Genomic DNA, 10,885 nt, shown 5'->3' on the forward strand with positions numbered 1-10,885 from the left:
TTAGAAAAGAGCCTAGAGCACATCCCAGAAAAGATTCATGAAAAAGGACACTAAGAAGGAATCTGAAAGGGCCTCAATAGAGAAATAAGTGGAAGATGTTTCCACTAAAGTGCATACAGATGAAACCCCCTTAAAAAATCAACTAGATGAGGCATGGAAGCAGTTTGAAAAATAGCTAAGAGGACATCAAGGGGAAAAGGATGTTGAAATGGAAAAAACATTCAATACACCCCAAAACACTGGACAAATCTCGCTCACTGAAAGGGCTACTGAGAAATTTGTCACCACAGAAGAGATTGAAATCATCCCAACCTTCCCTTCAACAGAAATTGTTCTTAGAGCAGAGGAAATTCATCCTCTTGATGTCTTTTACAGTCCAAAGTATCGGGTTGTAATAAAAAGACAGAAGAAAATGAGAAGAATAGAAGAGTTCGCAGTGGTAATTACCAATAATGAACCAATGGATGTAGTATGGAAGGATACCCCCATGGATCCTTCAGACAATCTGACCAAATTGTCACAGTATGCAGGTGCTTATGCATCTACCACTATTGACAAGGCAGTGGAAGTCAAACAACTAGTAAGGGAGAAAGATGAAAGGATACAACAACTAGAGAAACAGTTTGCCAAAGAAAGACAGAATGTAGACCATCAAATGCAGGCACAAATGGCCCAATTACAATAGAGTTTTGACCAGTTGAAACTCTAGTATCAAGCAGAAACAAGTGCCAAAGATAGTCAAATACAACAACTGCAATTTTCTATAGATCAGTTGAAAGATAATCCTAAGATTGAGGATTTCATAAAAGAGGCATTAGAACTCAATTCTTTATTATCTAAGCAATAGGCAACATTTTGTCAGAAGCTATCAGTCATCAATCCAATGTGCAAGCAAAGTGATTTACTTATAAATCAAGCATCTGATCTGAGGATCACATTCAATGAGATTGATGAAAAGATTTCAGGGTATATTACATGGTAGGATACTCCAGAAGAGCCTTCCCAGGATAAAGGAATCTCATAAAGACATGCTCTTTACCGATTGGGATATTCTGCTAAAGAAGGCAGAAAGAGCAGTTTCAAGAGTGATTGATGCTGCAAATAATATCATTGATATCATCAATGATAATTTTCACAATGCCAACTTGATACAGGAATGCCCACCTGTGATTCTCCCCGAGATCAGAGCCTTAGAAACACACTAGCAAGAGACTTTCAGAGAAAGAGAGGAGGTGATTACACAGTTGACAAAACTTGATTGGGAATTATATTGGAGATATGTGGTGAAGCCACATAGTCAGTGGCTAATGTTGCACTGCCTCGCTGACTCATCCATGCATATTCTTCCTACTCTTTTAGATGCAGTGTATACAGGACAATGACGCATGAGGACAAGTCAGCTTCCTGAATTCAAGTCAATGATGGATATCTACAAGCTCAAACAACAAATGAAGGAATAGACATCGTTACATGCTAGAGCTCATCATTTTAATATTTTTGTTTTATGTAATTTTGTCACTTATTTTAAGGAGAGTTGTTTAAACCTCCTTAGAATTTTATGTAATTTCTATTTTAGTACTTTATTTTTATTATATAAACCCTTTCATGTCTTTGAAGAAAGGGTCCTGAATTTTATAAAGAAACACTTTAAAAGCTTTCACTTCTGTACTTTAAAGTTATCTTAGTAGAATCCTTGGATCAGAGTCCTGAATTTTTGTGAAGAAGGCTTTTGGAAGCTTGCACTTTTGTACTTTTGGAAACCATCTTAATGAAAAACACTGGACTGGAGCTATTCTCTTCATCAGAAGATTTATATGCATCGAGTACTTCTATCATTATGTATTGATTTGTTTTATGAATTGATAGTCATTTTCCTTTATATTTTTTGTTACATGCATCTTTTTCATGCAGTTTTGTATTCATTCATTTCTGAACATGCATGGGATGTTATTTTTAATACATTGATGAGAAAGTGTTTTAACGATATTTTATGTGATATATGTTTATGAATTATTTTGATTAACTATTTAATCAAAATAATTACTTCAAAGGCTTTTCATTTCTGTTAGTATTTGATTAATATTCATTGTCATGTACTAAAGATAATAATTGTAGATCACACAAGTATAAGTAAAATCCTGGGTAATATATAGATAGGTTACATATATATGTATTTCAGTTGAAAACCACCCCATTTATCACTTAGTTTTGGTAATCAATCACCCTATCCATCCTATCACATTTTTATTGGGAAACCGGTCCCATTATATCCAGGTGTAGCCACTAATCCAAATGGAAAATGGATGGTATTCAAGTCCCCGACCAGTGGTTTCCCACATGTTGTTGCAGCGATTTTCAAGGCTTCAAAACTACCATGCATGACTAATCGATTCACGTGCATATGTACGCATTGATTAACTAGCATCTCCTATACATGTAACCACAACAACAATAGAATGACAAACATGTATATAACCATAATGCATATAAAAACCATCATACTGCATGCCAAAAATACAAACATGTATGATGATGTGCTCTTACCTTGAAGTCTAGTGTTGTAACCTCGCTCTGATAATCTATATCTCATGCTCCATCTCAGCCAATATATCAACATCATAACATACCAACAACATCATGATGACGCAAAATACATAAGGACCATCATGATGCATGTTTGACCTACTATTCATGCATAACCATTTACATTTAGCCCATCCACTCCAAGTGCTTGAACCTAAAAGCTATGATACCAATCTATAACACACCACCCCAAATTTACCTACTTTTATAAGCCCTCTAGGTAAATGTGAGGTAGAATGCCACCATGACATGACCCAACCTCCAAATTTCAGTTTAGGAAGTGGGGGCTACAAAATTAAACCTTTCTCACCTTTCACGGGAGCTACAGACAACCCATGAGCTAAACAACCACCCCAAGTGCCCAATCCCTAAGCTTAATTACTTTTCCACTGACTTGGGCCCACAATCGTATGCATGACAAGGTAAGTGTACAATTATAGGCCTCCAACCACATGCACAACACTGCCTCCATCCTATTATAGCCCAAAATATCCATTTCAAAGGTGTGGTTTCAAGATCTTAGCCACGTTTCCTGGCCAGCCTCCAAACCATTGCGTAGGAATTCTTGTAACTTTCTCAAAATGATAAATGACATAATGACAAAGTTATTCATACAAAACTTGAACAAGAACTTGACCTAACCAAATCTAACCATGAAATACATTTCGTTAAACATATGTTGAACATGTGAGTTACATGCCATGAATGCATATATGACCTTAAGAGTTTGAACCTTATTTGAGAATCATCAAGAAGGTCTAATTCCATCTCACAATAGTTGCAATAATACTTGTTAGTCCATGCATTCATCAACCATACATTAACTTATCAAAGCATAACAAGAGCTATAGTCGGAGCACCTCATAACCCATTCTTATGTTGGCTTAGTGGGTCCTGACCCAGGTTCAGAGTTAGTTGTGCCAAACAAAACCCTACACTACTAGCCCTTTCGGCATAAACCCGCATAGCACAGACTGAAGTCTCATCCGAAGCAGTATGGGGAGGTGCTGGAACCAAGTTTCTGCACCCATAGATCCGTGTGATATCCTGTTATGTCCTAGATCTGCCTTCACGCAGATCTCTAAGCCCTTAGGGCTTAGCACTGTAATCCCCTTCAGTTGAGCCTTAGGCCTCCGCGAAGGTCTATAATCGACTTCTACAGACCCTTAACAGATAGGTTATCCATTTACGCGCATCATAGACTAATATCATACCGAAATCTACACAAACTTTCTTAAGTGTTGAATAAACTTAACAGAAAGTATTATAACCTTTGCATAAACACGTAACCTGCATTATGTTCAATTAAAGAGATGTATCCAACAGATTCACGCATCAATACATTTATAATTTATAAAGACATTCATAAGTCACAAACATAAGCAACAGAAATAACTAGGTAAACACATGAATTTCTCCAACACTATTCTTTATTGATATTCAATGTAAGGTTACAGACTCAAAACTTCCTCGCGCACTCAGCTACAGGGGTCTGCACACTCAGCTGCAGACACCACTCTAGGCCTCTGCTCACTCAGCTGCAGACTCTACTCTAGGCCTCCGTGCACTCAGTTGTCGAGCCTTTTCCTTCTCTTATGACCCTCTTTCTGCACTATCTCCTATTGACCCATTATATTTCTCAATATCTCCTCTATGACATGCCCTAGACTCTCTAAGACACGCCTATTTATAGCTTCCTACATATAGTCCCATGGTCTGCAAACCATGGGTGGATATCAAAACCGACTCGATTTTACATAATCAAAGGGGCTAAAGCCCCTTTTGAATTCTAACTATCTACATGCTCCATGTTCATAAATCACAAAGACTTTACATCTTTTTACCAAAATTTACATCAAAACTTGGGTTTTTAACCCCAAAACTAACCCAGGGAACCCCATCCCAACATACCCCCAACACAAAGATTGTGACTCGCCCTCAAGTCACTCAACTGTCACGCTGATCTTTCTGCGAAGATCCCTCAGTTCCATCTAAACAACTGCTACCTCAGCAGCACTCTGCGTAGCAGCCTACTTCACCTGTTCGATGAGCTACTCTGTAGTTAGTACTTCACTGGTCAACTTGATATTTTGTTGTGTGAGCTGCAAGTTCGTTAGCTTTTCCTAAATGTTATTAGCAACCTGGTAGGCTTCATCCAACTAGGGCTACAATCTGGCCTTAAGCAAGGCCCCCTTCTTCTATGTTGCCTCATTCTGCGCGAGGAGCTACTTGCCTTCCTGTAATTTGGCTAGGCGTTGTGCTGGAGCAATAGAGTGTGCCAGTGCACTAACTTCCTCATATTTCTTTTACAGCTCCTTAGCTTCTGTGTTCAGATTTTGTAGGGTTGGGTCTTCCTCCAGAGTAGTCACCAGTTCCGTTGCTTGCTCAAATAATGTTGTGCACTCTACAATGGTGGCATCTAGAATGGACAGTCCTTCCTTGATCACAATTTTGCGCTGTTCCCTGACCGTCGACAGAGTCAATGGTTGCACCTTCAATTTCATCTCAGTTATCTACATATTGAGTTTGAATTGAACTATACTAACCTCGGCCTGTGCCTCGTGCACAACGGAATCCAATTTCCAAACCTTTGCTTCTAGCTGTGCATCCTATGGAATATGGAGCTTCGATACTATTCGGCATGCCTTCGCAACCACGGACTCCAATCATAAGTTGTGTGCCTAAAGTGCCTCCTTTTCTTTCTAAACCTGAGTCTTCTCAACAAACAGCTGCTGATTATCTACCTTGATTTTGTTGACAGCACTAATGGCAATCTATTCCCGAAGATGAACCTCACCAATGATTGCATGTAACAACTCATGCAATGTCTCTAGTTTGATTGCGATTAGGTTCAAGCCCATTTTTGGTATGCTATCTAGTTGGGTGCATTGTTCCTCAGCCCTAGCGCAGATTGACCCTATAGGCAAGGGAAAAAATCACAAATCCATTGTCGGCCATTGAATGAGCTCCATACCGGTACGTAGTTCTAGTACTGAATTGCTCGTTGTGCCCCTTACCTTACCTATCTCTACCTAGATCCTAGTCGCCTGAAGCTGTAACTTGCAAAGGTCCTTCTGGAGTACCCCAAAGGACTGAGTGTATTATTGTTCCAGTTGCTACAGTACTTCTGTGGCAACGTCCCATACTTTATCACTGATCGCATCCAGGTCACTTTCTGTAATCATCAGAGGATCAATCTCCATTTCTTGCACCTTCTACTTCTTCCTGGATCCTCCTTGCTTTTCCAAATATCTCTTCTTCGCCTCAGAGGTTGTGCACCGCCCTGCCGCGCCATCTTGCCCTATTTCCATCTCGATTGCTATTGAAGGTGAATTGTCACCTTTTTGGGCCTCATATTGTGCATGTTCTTCCCTTTCCTTAGCAACGCTTTCCTCTTCGAGTCGCGCTTTTTCCGATGTGCCTTTCTTCTTTTGTTCCGCCAAGTTCTACATAGCCTTCTTGGCTACCTCCTTTCTTTTCCTAGTGGCCATACTTTCTGTGCTGGTGCTTGGCCTGACAGCCAAATCAGAAGGGGTGTGCCACTCAGTTGGCCAGCACGACACGACTTCCTCTACTTCGGAATCTGAAACCAAATAGGGTAGGTCATACCATTTTTGTGTCAGATCCTTTCAGGCCTGGATGTAAACTCTATGAAAGTCGGCTTTAAACGTGGCAATGGTGGACATCTGCATGTACAAGGTTGGGGACAACCTTGGCCATTGGTTGACGTCCATGCGGAAACTTGCTTCCGTTAAGACCCAGAAAATCTTCGTCTCCATAACATGCGTAGGGTTCTTTGTATCCCACAGGGAAGCAAACTGTGCTATTGCCTGCAACCCCTTTTCTAGCAGAGGAAACTGGTTGTCCTCTGGCAGATCCCATGCAAACAAGAACAATAGAGAGCAACAACCAAGCGTAATGGAATGGCTTGGTCTCATCTTGTACTTCGCGGAAATTTTTGAGGAACTCTTGGAAAAGGTATTTGGACCAATTGAATAGGACACCTTTCATGCACTGGGTTGCTAGAGAAATGACAGGCATCGGAACTTCGTCCGTGTGACACTTCCTCATTACCTTGCCTGCCAATATCTACGTAGCCAACTATACTGTAGGGTCAAATATGGACATGATGGAGTATCATCGTGGCTTCTTTACTAGCTTATAAGTGATTTTCATGCACTCAGCCAGGTCCCTTTCCCCTTTTTTCTACCAAATGCCTTGTTCGGATTCAACTCGTCATGTGGCAAGTGTGTAAGCCTATGAATCATCATATCGGTGATGGGGATAGGCCCTCCAAGCCATAGACACCCATCATGTACTAGCATGAGAAGTTGGCATACACACGCTATGTTAATGTTGGTGCGGTGGTAGTGTGGCAACCAAAGCAAGTTAAGCAGCCCGGATTGCTCAACAGCTTGGGCCCATTCCTCTGTTTCCAATGCTGTCATATCCATGTCTTCATAGACTATGTGCTTCATGAAGGTATCTATCGATAAGTGGGGGAACTTTGTGAGATCTGCGAAATCCCAATCCTCCATTTTTAGCAGTGGTAGGAGGGCAAGTCGTGGTCCTTCGAAAAACACCTGCTCAAGTAGCAGGGGTGTGGACACGAGGAATTTGTCAGAATCTAGGTTTTTGGGAATATTTTCCTTACCCTTCCTCGGAGGGACATACTGAGGGAGCTTTGTGATGGGCTCTTCTCCTTAATCTTCAACATCTTCGACTACCTGGCTACCTTCAGTACCCAGGTCAATAACCTTCTCTTTGCCTTTGGCCAGTTGTTTGCCTTTTTTCTGGGTTGGGGTTGTTGTATGCCCCCTTGGGGAAGCACGCGTCTATACCGGCTTTTTCAGCTTTTGTTAGACCCCTATACTAATAGTGTAACCCCTTATTGTTATTAGGAAGACCCCCTTATTATATTTTTGTACCCATGTAGTCCCCGTATTGTTATTATTGTGCCCCATGGAAGCCCACTATTATTATTATTGTGCCCTTACATTATTATTGTTATGTCGGCTCGGATTGTATTATGACACCTTAGACTCCTATATATAGAAAGGAGGTCTTCTCATTTGTATCATCCAAGAATTGTTCATTTGTGTAATTTAAAGGAGGTTGCCCCCTCGAAGAGGCTGAATTCTAAGGCATTGATCTATCTTTTCTATCTTTTTGTGAGATGGTTTCATAACATATGGTATCGAGCTTTGGATTCTAGGGTTTCACTGCTCCAAATAGGTCATCGTGGCATTTGCGCTATAACTTTTTTCTGCAACTTTTCAGATACTAAAAAAAAAACACATTTGGGTTGAAATCGTTCTGAGGCTTGGGTCTGAATTTTAGATCTTTTCGTGTTATATTTGCGGAGATATGATCTGAGGAAGTTGGCCTTTTTGCATACTCCTGAATTACATTCCAAACAGGTGACCTAGGGAAAATCGTCATAACTTTTATTTGGAGCATTAGATTTAAATATCGTAAGAAGTTGTAGAAAGAGAACAGACTGTAGTTTCGCGCGTGTATTTTTCAGATCCTAAGGTTAACACAGTGACATGTGGCACTTCATACAAGTTCGCTCTTCTGAAAAGGTATATAATCAAGTCATCTTGGGAGATTGTGCATAACTCTTTCTTGGAGAATCTAAATTTGATCAGACTGGTGGCATTAGAAAGAGGACGGAGAGGGCTACTACAAGTCGTCGCAATTTCAGAACTAGAAGAACCGAAATTACAGAGTTATAGCCGTTTCAAGATCGAGCTCCTAAAATCAAGAAAAGGCGATATGAGGAAGTTTGATGGCAAGGATCCAATAAATTGGATACTTCAGTTGGAGCAATATTTTGATCTACATGCTGTACCACTAGTACAAAAGGTATGTATTGCATCTTCATATTCAGAACTGGATCAATTTTTTGATATAAAGGGCTTTGTTCTCGTAAACCACTTGTTACGTGGTCAATTTTCACAGAGGAAATGATAGCACATTATGAGGATACAAAGAGAAACTCCTTCTTTAGCCAATTGATAAATCTCAAACAAAAGGGTTCAATGGAAGAGCACATTGAGGAATTTCAAAAATTGAATAGAAGGGTAAATTATATTCCAAAAAAGCAAAGGATAGATGTCTTCATAGGGACTTTAAAGGATAACATTCAACATGAGGTTCGTTTTTGGGAACCTGATTCATTGGAGGAGGCATTCGAGTTGGCAAGAAAAATTGAAAGCGAAATTATGGAAACAAGGAATCCCACCACTCATGACTATAATTATGGAAGTGTTTCTTCTCCCACCCTTCCACAACCTACAAGGCTTACACCACAACAATTGGAAGAAAAAAGAGAAAAAGGGCTTTGTTACAATTGTGATAGAAAATGCACTAAAGGTCATAAGTGTGCTGAGAAGAAATTATTTTACATAGAGTATGAAGAGGAGGAAGAAAAGGATCAAGAAACATCAAAAGAAGAGGATATACACCAAGACCCAACCCCAGAGAAAGAAGAAATGAATCCGACCATATCTTGTAAAGCATTGGCAAGCATTACCACTCAAATTCTCATGATAGAAGGACATATCAAGAAGAAAAAGGTTCAAGAAGTGAAAGGTAACATCGAGAAAGAAGAAATGAATCCAACCATATCTTGTAATGCATTGGAAAAAATTACTACTGCTCAAAATATCAAGATAGAAGGACATATCAAGAAGAAAAATGTTTAAGAAGTGAAAGATCACATCGAGCATCAAGAAATGAATCCGACCATATATTGTAAAGCATTGGAAGAAATTACCACTCCTCAAACTCTCAACATAGAAGGAAATATCAAGAAGAAAAAGGTTCAAGCAGTGAAAGATCACATCGAGCATTAACAACAAGTTCTCCAACTTTTAAAGGATAACGCCACTTTGGTGTAGAATCAAATGAAAAATAGGTAGATCAACATCACAGTAAAAAAAGTTTTGATGTAGGTGATTGGGTATTTTTATGGCTACATCTCAAGCAAGTTATTTATGAGAAGGAAATGTTGGAAATACTACATGCACTTAAGAAAAGGCGACCTTACCTAATGGGAAGACACTTCAAGGTAAAAAAGGATCATGATAGTCTTAAATACGTTTTAGAAAAAATATTATCTTTAGAAGAACATAAAAAATGGGTCACAAATATGTTGGGTTATGACTTTGACATCATCTACAGAAAAGGGAAGAAATTTTTGTTGCAGATGCACTCTCAAGAAAGGATGAGGATGTAGAAGCATTGATTTGTGCTATTTCTATTATCCAACTAGATTGGATAAAAAAAGCAAGGGATGAATGGAAGAAGTACAAAAAAGTGTGGCCACTCATTCAAAAGTTGTAGAATATCCCAATTCAAACAATATTTCCAGAACTTGAAGAGGAAGGAAAAATCATATTGGAACCTGGAGCAGTCACAAAACAAGAACCCAACAGCTAGGAAATTGATCTATTTCAGAGTATCTCATCAAGTGGAAGAACTTACCCGCTGAAGATTCCACATGGGAGGACAACAATTTTATACAAAAGCATCAAGAACTACTCAAGTGTTGAGGACAACACTTTTTGAAGGAGAGAGGCATGTTAGGCCCCTATACTACTAGTGTAACCCCTTATTGTTATTAGTACAAACCCCTTATTATATTGGTGTACCCATGTAGTACCCATATTGTTACTATTGTGCCCCATAGAAGCCCACTATTGTTATTATTGTGCCCTTACATTATTATTGTTATGTCAGCTCTGATTATATTATGACCCCTTAGACTCCTATATATAGAAAGGAGGTCTTGTCATTTGTATCATCCAAGAATTGTTCATTTGTGTAATATAAAGGAGGTTGCCCCCTCGAAGAGGCTGAATTCTAAGGCGTTGATCTATTTTTCTATCTTTTTGTGTGCTGGTTTCATAACAATTTTTCTTCAGCCATGGCTTGTGTCATCCTTGGTGCCATAGCTTCAACATCAGATTTTTCAGAGCCTGGGTGTCATAGGCTATTATGTCCATACTCATCTTCTCCATAAATAGTTTACGGGCCTCAATAGGCACATCTATGAGGGAAAATAACTCTTCCAAAAGGCTCGAATCATCAACAGACAACGAATTCTAGAGAAAGCTCGAAAGGTGCAAAGTGTAATTGTGTGGATCGACATAGGTAATTTATAGGGTTTTTTGGAGTCACATCTAATCGTTCCCTCCAAAATTCGATCATCGATGTTGTATTGGCAGTGAATCTTTGCAAATCTTGACCTTAAATGCTGCCAACCCATTCTTTGTACCCATCTTCCGACCGTCAA

Source organism: Pinus tabuliformis, chromosome 3_2, assembly GCF_031772625.1.
Source record: "Pinus tabuliformis cultivar Carrire ecotype Pingquan chromosome 3_2, CPIR1, whole genome shotgun sequence".
NCBI classification, from domain to species: domain Eukaryota; kingdom Viridiplantae; phylum Streptophyta; class Pinopsida; order Pinales; family Pinaceae; genus Pinus; species Pinus tabuliformis.